Below are 11033 nucleotides of genomic sequence, written 5' to 3' on the forward strand. Positions count from 1 at the left end.
TGCCTCTCAGTGGAGACAGGGGATGGAGATCCATGTGGCAACAAAGGTGTAAGGGTTTTTGATGTGTTAGAAACCATGGAAGTACCTGAGAACGGTCACATAGGAATTAGGGCTTCCCCCCACAAAACTGGTGCATATACACCAGTGCACACAGCACGGGCAACAAACAGGCGGAGCTGGAAGCCACTGTGCAGCAGGAAAACTACCATATTGTTGCCATCACAGAAACACAGTAGGATGACTGACATAGCTGGAGCACTGCAATGGATGGCGATCAACTCTTCAGAAGGGACAGGCAAGTTAGCAAGTGGTTTGATTGTCCAGAGCTTAATGAATGTTTATGTGTAAGAATCAGGGGAAAGGCCAACAAGGCAGATATTGTGGTGGGAGTCTGTTACAGAACACCCAACCAGGATGAAGAGGCAGATTAAATATTCTACAAGCAACTGGGAGAAGTCTCACGCTTATTAGCCGTTGTATTCATGGGGGAACTTCAGCTTACCAGATGTCTGGTGGAAATACAACCCAGCAGAGAGGAAACAGTCTAGAAGCTTCCTGGAGTGTGTAGGAGATAAATTCCTGACACAGCTGATGGGTGTTGGTCTCTTCTCCCAAGTAACAAGCAATAGAACAAGAGGAAATGGCCTCAAGCTGCACCAGGAGAGGTTTAGATTGGATATTAGGGAAAAATTCTTCACAGAAAGGGTTCTCAGACATGGGAATGGGCTACCCAGGGAAGTGGTGGAGTCACCATCCCTGGAGGTGTTTAAAAGACGTGTAGGCATAGTGCTTATGGACATGGTTTAGTGATGGATTTGGCTGTGCTAGGTTAATGGTTGGACTCCATGATCTTAAAGGTCTTTTCCAACATAAACGATTCTATGATTCTCTGATTCTATCCTATCTCAACAAGAAATGTTGACCACTGATGAGAAAAAAAAAATGCAAAGCACTGACAAGTAAGTAGATTCATTATTCTGTAATTACTTTAAACCCCTCAAAGACATCTCCTCTAAAGAAACAAATGTGTTCAGGCTACCTACACGACTTCTAAGACAGCAGTACAATCATCATAACCTCCCTTTGCTGTCCATGAAGAGAAAGAGAGCAGCAATTTGTATCTGTTACCACTCTGTGAACACCTCAGATGTCCAGCATTACCTAACTTGAGCCTGACCTTGTATTCCTCAACAGGATACAACACCATTGTACTAAGCAGAGCAATAGAATTAATAGTAAATCTGATTAACCATTCAGTTTTTCTCAATGCAAGACCTCAAGACCTTATTGTGAAGCCCTACATGCTTTTATTTCTAAAACTTTTAATTTTTTATTTTTTTTTTACCTTTCAGATGTACAGCATAAAGCAAATCAGGTTAACTTCATTTCTCTATCTTCCTACAAGCTATGACAGATATATGTTGTACAGCAAGAAAATAATGCATCACTGGTTTGGGAGGTAAAGTAACTTAGTTTACCCCCAGAACAAAAAGAGTAGAATTGCTCTCAAACATGAAATCTGTGCTCTAAATCCCCTCCAGACAGGAGGCAGAAAGGGAACACCACTGTAGTAACCGTTTTTAGCTCAGTCTATTCAGTTTTCTTTCCCATTCTTTAAAGCACTCCTAATGATAACTGTGGGAATTTTGGTTTAATTAAAGTGTCCTACATGGCGAAGAGCTGTACACAGTGAGAGCAGTGGGAGCCATGGTGCTATTATCTGCACAAGAGACAATTATAAAGCTCTAAACTGACATTTCTCATTTATCTAGGTGCCATAAGCTTTTTGATAAAACTACTTGTCAATTATCACGTACACAGCTTTAATCCTCCTCATAACTTTACAAGTACACCAGTGTTCTCTGTAAGTTTTCTTCATGGATAACAATATCCAACTATGTGGAAATTATTGCAGAGTCAAAGTTCAGCAAAATTTGGAACTCGGTGGGAGCTGAGCAGAACACACCTTGAAATTAATGTAATGCCATAACATACTGATAACAGTTACTAACTTTGAGCTGTACACTTACTTCTTGTTATTTATCAAGGATAAAAAGAGATGCAGTGGAAATAGGATAGTTCATGCATGAAACAGAGTTTATGGATGAATACATTTTCTTAACAGGAAATAGGGCTTTTTAAAAGCAAAAGGCAAATGTTGAGACATGAAAGAGGAAGCTAAAAGAATAATCCGTATAGAACTAGTTTGTCAGTTGTTTCTATTTTCTATGTTGTGGGATAAGCACAAGAATATCCAGTTTCTTTCAAAGACAGCAGTCTTCATATCCATTGTCACTATCAACTCAAAATATAACCATGGACATGAGCTGTAAGAGGTCCTTCAAGAACTGTCATCCTTTAGGACAAAAATAAATCAGTAGGAGGCAGTATTTAGGAAGAAGCTTCCTCTGAGCAGGTCATGGGATCACTGGGTAACTGTCAGCGAGAGAGTTTGGGTTGGCTTTGTTTGCAGGAAAGAGGGGTGTTCAGGGGTTTCTTTGTTTGTTTTAACTTTACTTCAAATAACCTAATTTTGGCCACACACCTTAACCACAGATTTGATCCTGTCTCACTACCATGTCATTCTTGTAAGTATTATGAGGGTACCTGAGAAATCTTTAAATCATTTATTGGCAACTATTCTGTTGGGTGTTATATGAGCGACATTACTAAATTCTTCATGATAAATAGAAGTCTACATCCATGAACAGTATGCCAGTAAGTCCATGTGATGATGAATATTAATTCATGGTTCTTACAGCAGCAAAGTACTGCACACATGGGGCAGAGGACTTTTGTTTGAAAAAAGGAAATAAGTTGCAGTGCAATTTCCCAAAGAACTATGAAATTAAACAATTATATGAGTAAAAAAAAAAAAAGGTACATATGTTTTAAAAGATTGATACTATCCATAGTATTAGCCAGATATTGTTACAGAAGTTTAAACATATACTAACCTCAAGTTTATGAAGCATTACCCATAGGACAGGGTTTATCCATGGGCAGAATACTGGATTTTTTGAAAGAAATACACCTTATTTCACTAAAGGCACTGAAAATTGCAGTTACATCTATAATTTAATGTTCAAATCCCTTGTCTTATTCAATGAACTCCTTAAGCCTGTGTTGTCTGGATTTTTTCACAATTTTTACAGAATTTAAAAAACCTTTTTCATCAGTAAATGAACTCAGTAAAACTGAAATATTATGAAGCATTATGTAAACTACACAGTCACCGAGTTACATATTATTACATTTTTAATATAGCAGGGGAAAAAAGGAAAATTTATTTTGCAGAACCTTGTTACATTTCATTCTAATTGCAACAACAGGATTTTTTTCTTTTGGTAACATTCCCTGCAGAACAGAATAAAATTTCCACACAATTTTCACTTGTGTCGGTGCCAGAACAGACCGAGCATCCCTCCCAGTGACGTCCCTTTCGACCAGCACCAGAACCACGAGCTGTCCCTCTGCCTCACTGCCCATCACTGTGTGTTTTGCTCATAAACGTGCTATGTTTGTTTCTCCTGAGAATGACCAAGATGGATAATGATGTTTTTATTTACCATTGTTTAGTTGCCAAACAATGTCATTTTGATTAGTCCAGCACTGTTTATACGTTCAGACACAGTTCACCAGGTTTGTTTGAGAAGTGACTGTCATGCTGGATTCACACGAGGGGATGACTCATTAGACCACAGCAGGGTGCATTAGATCCGGGTACGTGAATGGCGACAGATGCCTCCCACAGTGAGATTCAGATCTGCAGAGCACGTGTCCTCTCACTGCAATGTCACTCCAGACCATCGCCAGGCCTGATGAACACACAGTTCTCCATAAAGCCAGTTCTAAGTACCTCACTGAGTGATACTGTTTCACTGTATTCCTCCCTCTGCTTCCTTACCCTTAAAATGACATTGTTAACTACCTCTCTCAACTTAATAGAGGAGCAAATGTAGTGATGTGTACATTAACTATTGAATATAGTGAAATTTCTGAGCCAAAAAGTGGCTGAAACAGTCTCAAAGCAATTCCACCCTCCAGCTTATTTCCAGTGAAATGAAAATAATGTAACAATTGTGGAGATTGTGGTCTGAAGAGGTATGCAGGAAGGACGATGACTTGAAGGAGGGATGCTGGTACTACCTACAATGTAGGAATAGCTCTGCTGGAGGAAACAGACCTGCTGGGGGGCAAGAGGGGCTGGGATGATGCTGTGAGAAGGCACATGCTGAAACAGGAGGCTGGCACTGGTGTGAAATGATACCTTGGGGCTTAATCCTTACCTGGATCTCACAAGGCCGCTGGAGCTGCAGTAACAAGCCTTCTCGCTTTTTACTCCATTTGCTTATCCGTAGCTGGACTTCAGGGCAGTGCTGTTCCAGGCAATAAACACCGAACCACCTCCTCTTGATGCCGTGTCCCCTGCACTAGGTCTTAGTGGGAAAAGGGGGAAGGGAAGACAGAAGTTTAAACCGCTCCCCTCCTCTTACGAAGTTTTGATAACGTATGAGGGATGAGTTTAAGTCAGTAAATCGTAATTTCTGGGAAATCCAACAGCCTTGCCTTGAATTTTGTGAAGTTTCGCAAGAGCTCCAAAGTGATTAAGAAATGTGGCAGCATGTTAAATACTTGAACAGCACTACACTGCCCCAAAGAACCTGCCATCTGAAAACTGCTCAGTGAACCAGTAGTGAAATGATTGACTCAGACCAGAAGCATCCTAATGTAAGTCATCACTTCATCTCCTCCGTGGGCAGCACTTTCAGCTGAAATGCCCTGGCAGGAAAAAGCAAGGAGACCAAATCAACTTTTTCCCTTGTACCGGGAAGCATTACAAGGAGTCAGAAAACCTCACACTACCTCAAAGCCAAGCTATACCTGTTGCATACCTAAGGAAAACAGCCAAGTTCACTGTTACTTGTCCATCTGGTTTCCCATTAAAAAGAAATATTTTAAAATGTTGAGATTTAAGTGAAACATCTTGTACCAGTGTGTAGCAGACCCAACAGGCATTTCCTTGAGAATATTTATGAATATTGACTTTGTAAAATTTGAAAGGGAAGTAGTCCAGATTCCTGGGAGCTACGCCAAGAGATTTTGAATCCAGGGAAACAGCACTCTCAGGATGCACAAACAGGACCAGAGTCCAGAGCCCCTGGAATTTAACCTCAGCTACCGGTTTTCTGCGTGTTGGTGGTGCACGGCACAGTCAGCGTGTGCCTCGTTTCAGCAGTTTAAGGCACGCTAACGCAGCATATTGTGTAGGTCTATCAATACTTATAAGATGATGATCGCTTATAGGCAAGATTGTAGCGTTCATCATGGTAAAACTTGTTTGCAGAGTGAGTGGTAAACTACAATCATGAAAGCTTTCCTCAGAACAGCAGGGAGCCAAATTCCAACATGGTTCTGAAAAGCATGTAAAAGACCAAACCAGTAGGCAACAGCACCCAGTCTGGGCCCTAGCTCAAAAATGTCCTGCCCCACAAAATAATTCAGAGTACAGTACTATTTTCTGTAATTATTATATCCTTCTTTGCCCCAGAAGTGGGGATCAGCCCCACCAAATGTGGACATCGACAGCACTATAGGGCTGAGAAGCCTCATGAAGTCTCCCTTCTCTTCCTGCAAAATTGGCCTGTATCCTACCTGGCCAAAGACCAATGGTCCTGTTACCAGGAGAGCTTCATCTCCTGTTTTCATACAGATGCAGGTTGTTTATCAGTGACCTAGATTCCATCTTTTGTAGGTGTTTCCATAGATGGACAAGACATTTCTTACGTATGTCCAATTAAAAAAAAAATGCTCCACCATTGGGAAAGAACATCTGGTAAAAAGTGCCTAGGAGAAAAGCAACATAATCTCAAGACAAGGCAGGGTTTGAAACTAGTTACTTGCCTTTCCTAGTTCCTTGGCTAGAAGCAAGAGATTGGCCACAGTCGTGGGAGTTTCATGGGGAGCTGAGTATCAAAATGAAAATATGAAACCCGGTTCTTAATTTAATGCTAAATGTGATGTCTCAAAATTGATGATGGCAAATCTACCTGGACCAGATTTCTAGATATGATATCACAAGAGCAAAGTTGGTTTCCAAAATAGCTAAGTACCCTCACGTGGAGGATTAGCACCGCATGGTGACAGAGAATGACAAGAAGGAGTACATTAGTCTGCGCCTGATCATTTCAGAACTGAGGAATCAATATGTCACTTTGCATGACATAATCCCTAAAAACATTGATAACTGCAAAATGGCAGTTAAATCAGAAAAATTCAAATGAAAACAATTACTCTGTTAGGTTTGGAACAGTTACATGATAGGGTAAGGGTCTTCCTTTTTTTGGACACTCTTCATCTAGACCAATGTCTTTTCTGTAATTTGCCATCTCCACCATTTCACAGAAGATGTTCAAACCTAGAGGTTTCAAAAATAAACTTCTTAACATTTCAATGCAGTTTTGTAAATTCAAGCGCCGTGAGAGTCCATAGATAAAACATTTTCATTGACTAGTAGTTGGCTGTGCTATCTGCCTTCAAACCCAGACTAGACTGGTTGCCTCCAGTAGCAGTCCCAGGACTCAGATAGCTGCAGCGTTCAGTTCGGTACTGGAGATCCTCCCAGACAGTTTCTGGGGGTACAACAGCAACTGTGCCATTTGTCATGTCAGCCAGCACAGCGTGTCACTGCGCAGGAACACACGGTGCGGCAGCCGGCCAAGCAATCAAGACAGCAACGACACAACAACTTTGGTCTCTTTTATTCCATTTCATACAGCCATTGTCATCTTATCTAGGCATTCTGTAGAGCAATGGGTTTGAAATCACGAGCAACTTAAAATATGTGTTTTCTGAGAACAGCTTCCTTCTGCAGTATCAAAACATGCCATTTGCTTTTTCTTCCAGAGATAAAAATACTCACTTCAGCTCTGTTCTGCATGGAGGATTTATATGGACTATTCTTCTTCGGAGTCCTGGCAGCTCTTCCTGCCTGTTATCTAGGACAAGAAGTGAGCTGATGTATCAGTTTTTACAGGAAACCAAATCAGCAAATGTCACACAGGCAGTAAAGCAGGATATAGTAAACCTTGCTCCATATATACATCCCATGCTTCCTTTACGCTCTGAAAGCTGAGAGCCAAGTGGAACGCAGCAAACATAGGTATATAGGGGAGGAAGAAAGCTGGAGCACTTCATAAATCATAAAACCTGATTGTCCCTACAGACTATTAATAGACAGTGCAAATGTAAGCAATTGAAGATGAACACTGAGGTGCTCATAATATCATACGCCATAGGAGTAAGAATACTGTCCAAAAAGACTTCCCTGTATATCCTTAATTTTGTTCATTTTAATAATTCTCCTAGGAGAGGTACCTAACTACTGCACCCAAAGCAGGAAATTTCTCCAAGTGTCTTGACATTACAGAAAATGCTATAATTCTGATTTCACTCAGAGCCCTGGCTTACTTCACATGTTTTACAACAGAAAAAGGTTACTTTTTACAACTAAAATACTGCTTGGTTTACAGACAATTTCTATGGACGAATCCTCTCTATATGAAGCATGTGTGTCCTTCTAGAGACAAAGTTTAGTAATAAAGATTAATCTATTCGCAGAAAGTCTCCCTTATTTTTCTCTCCTTATTGCATCATCCACCTCAGGTGCTAGTTTGCCTTTTTCTTTCATGGTCTCTGCCGCTCTTTACTCCTTGAGACCACACCCCACACCATTCTCAATTTGAGTGAAGCTAATGCCTGACAAATTTGGCGATGAGGTACTAAGGAAAGAAATCAAATCTATTTTATCATGGTCTCTTGCTTGTCATTGCTATTCCAAATTACCACATTACCCTAAAAGATTGAGAACTATATTCCATGTTTTACTACAGATGCCGTCAGCAGATGCCCCTTCTGTTCTGTTCTGCAAGACAAACAAGAATTGCAAATAAAAAATAAAATAGCCCAAATGCTAGTAATGAGCTATGGACAGCAAACCTGGTTTAGCTGAGAAATTCAGACAAAATAAGTATTTCCGGGTAATTACGACAGGTTAGATCTGCAGTCAAGATCCATTTTATGGCACAACATCCTTTACAGTTGTGCGTTGGGAGTCACAGTCAATGAAAGATGGAAGAATCAGTGAAGCAAAGATTACTCTCCAGGCAAAGCACATGCAAGAAGTGGCATCTTTATCAATACCTGAATGCAGCATCCTCCTATCAAGGCAGGTAAAGATCCTCCCTTACCAACCTTCGCACATGAAACACAAACTCTTTAAGCTTGCATTGCTGTGCAGAACCGATTTTTTAAACTAAGACGAGGCTATTGTTCATTAGTGGACAAGTTTTTTGTTTGTTTTCCTCCAAGGGACAACTGAAAACTTTTTGCCCCTAATGGAAATAGAAAAACAGGCAATCTTGATTTCTGGTAAATTCAGTACACAAGGTGGACTTCAATATTCTGTGAGTATGTGAACCATGCTACAGCTTTCCCGTAGGATCCCAGGGCTTAAGATGGAATCATCAAAGAGAGATTTTTTTGCAGACTTTGTTGATAAGAGATATTCTTAAGCCTACAGGATTTACCGTCGGGGAACATGCAGTAGGGCTGCTGATAAAAACCAGTCTGGCAGTTATGAACCAGGAGGTCATATTCCTTCATACAGCAGTGGAAACTTCAAAAAATAAAATTGCTTATATAGTAGGTCAACACTATTTTTCCGGACTGCTGCCTACAGGTGAAACAGTATTGCAACTGTAATAGTGAGTTTTTCTGTTAATAAGAATGCAAAATACTAGCCCCGCAGGCATCCACCATCCAGCATCTGAGACCTTCCAGTCCCTTGTTCAGGACGAGTGAGTGGGCAGTGCCGCCTTCCGTCCAGAGTTCTCTTTCAAAATACAGATGTGGAGTCGCACCTCTGGCATCACCCTTTGCACACCAGCAGCCCAGGACATGGAGGTGCCCGTGAGTACAGGTGTTTGGGTCTGGATTTCTTGGAACACACGCAGGGAACATGTGGTGCTTATCCTGCTTTTTATCAAAAATGTGAACTGAAAGCAGCTCTGATCAGAGTTGCTACTTATTTGGTTAAATCACTCAAATGTCTTCCAGGAAAAAAAGCAGGGAGGAGTTCCAAGATCATAAAGTGGATACAGTCAGCACTGGCATTGTATGGGTAAGATGAGAGGCTAAACCGGCATTATTATACAAAGTTCCAATAGATAATGGGGACATTATCAATGTCAAGACAGACTGATTCAACACATGCTTGAACTGTTTAAACAAGACAATTCTCTTTGAGCTTGGAAGAGGGGGAACCGCAAAGTACCCATTAGTGTTCTGAATCATTTAAAAAAAAAAAAAAAAAAAAATATCGAACTTAGCAAAGAAAACAGCCAGAAACAAATCAAGTGACCATAAACTGCAGTGATGGCAACAAAATTCCTGGAGGAATCCTCCACAGGAGGAATTTGCAGCAAATCTTCAATAGTGAACTGTTGTTTGCAAATCCTGAAGAGAGCTGAGCATCACAGAACTGGCTGCAGCCTGAAAGGCTTGCTGGGAATTCAGACCAGTAAAGCTGAGGTTTGTTGGGATAAAAATGAAAGGAAAAGGCAGAAATCGGAAGGAGTAGGAGGTAAGACAGAAAAGAGGAGAAAAATGTCAATATTGCCATGTTTTTGTGAGCAATAGAGTTATTGATTTATTTGAAAAAAAAAAAAAAGGCAATACAAATGGAGAGGGGAAAATAACTCACTTTTTTTCTCCTAATACTAAAAATAAAATAATACAAAATAATACAAAATAATACAAAATAATACAAAATAATACAAAATAATATAAAATAGTATAAAATAATATAAAATAAAAATAACATTCAAAACAAGGGTAAAGGGCTTGTTAAACAGAGTATTTTGAAGACAAGGATGGGCACTCCCAACATAATTACAAATGTGCTGCTCTTGGACCCGCTGCTGACTCCATATTTTACAAATGTGATTCTCTTTTAGCTGGGAGTTGCCTTTATGTAAACTCTATTAAAAAAGGTAATCATTAAAATGACCCAAAATAATAATAGAACAATGTGAGGAGGAAACATTAATAACACAAGTACCATGATAAAGATACAGAAGCACGCTGAGTTATGCTTAAGTGGAAAGTCTTACAAGGTCTATTACAAATTCCACCTCTTAAAAGGGTGGGCTAATTAGGCAGACAGACATTTCCTTCAGAATATTGTGTTCAGCACAGTGTGACACTTGAAAACAGCAACTTCCAAGGGAAAGCATTTACTTTTAAACACTTAATTCAGTTCTATTTGCTCTACCTAAATGGTACAATCAAAATAATTAGAATAGCCTAATCCTGAGTAAAGTATGAGAAAGAAATTAAGAGCTGATGAGATTTTCATTGTTATCTCTAGAACTGTTCCATAACAGAATATTTTCCTAGCAGTTTATTTTCAAGGCTGAGCCCAGGCCTTGTCAAAGAGGGCAGTCCCAGCAGCACGCACTGACTGACTTATTCCTGGAAAAGCTGAGAGTCTTCAAATGTCTGAGTGGTAAAAATGGCAGCCGTTCAGTAATGCTTAAAAAGTTATTGTTTCTAACTACCTGGAATTTGTTTGCTCACATTAATTCACTATAGAATAACGAAAACATTTTGTTTTCAAAGCAATCCATGGTGTTCTGGAACTACATCCCTATTTGTCGCAGACTTAAAAACTTTTTTTCAGGAATTTGAGGGAACAACCTATGCACTTGAAGAACACACTTTCATTTTGGATGATGTAAATTAACACCTGAAAATTCTAGACACAAACTTTGCTAAATGCAGGGCTGGAACATCATGCTCTTACACTGTTAGCAATCAACTTTCTCCTACATTCCTCCTCCATCCACCACATGAATCCTTAGTGACAAACTAGAGTTCAAAGAATGTACAAAGTCTCTGCAGAGACCAAAAAAATAAGTGTGCAAAAGCTGTTAAGTGCATGGTCTAGCTGGGATGAAAGCTGAAGTAATCTC

The sequence above is a fragment of the Columba livia genome, chromosome 2 (genome assembly GCF_036013475.1).
Source record: "Columba livia isolate bColLiv1 breed racing homer chromosome 2, bColLiv1.pat.W.v2, whole genome shotgun sequence".
NCBI classification, from domain to species: Eukaryota; Metazoa; Chordata; class Aves; order Columbiformes; family Columbidae; genus Columba; species Columba livia.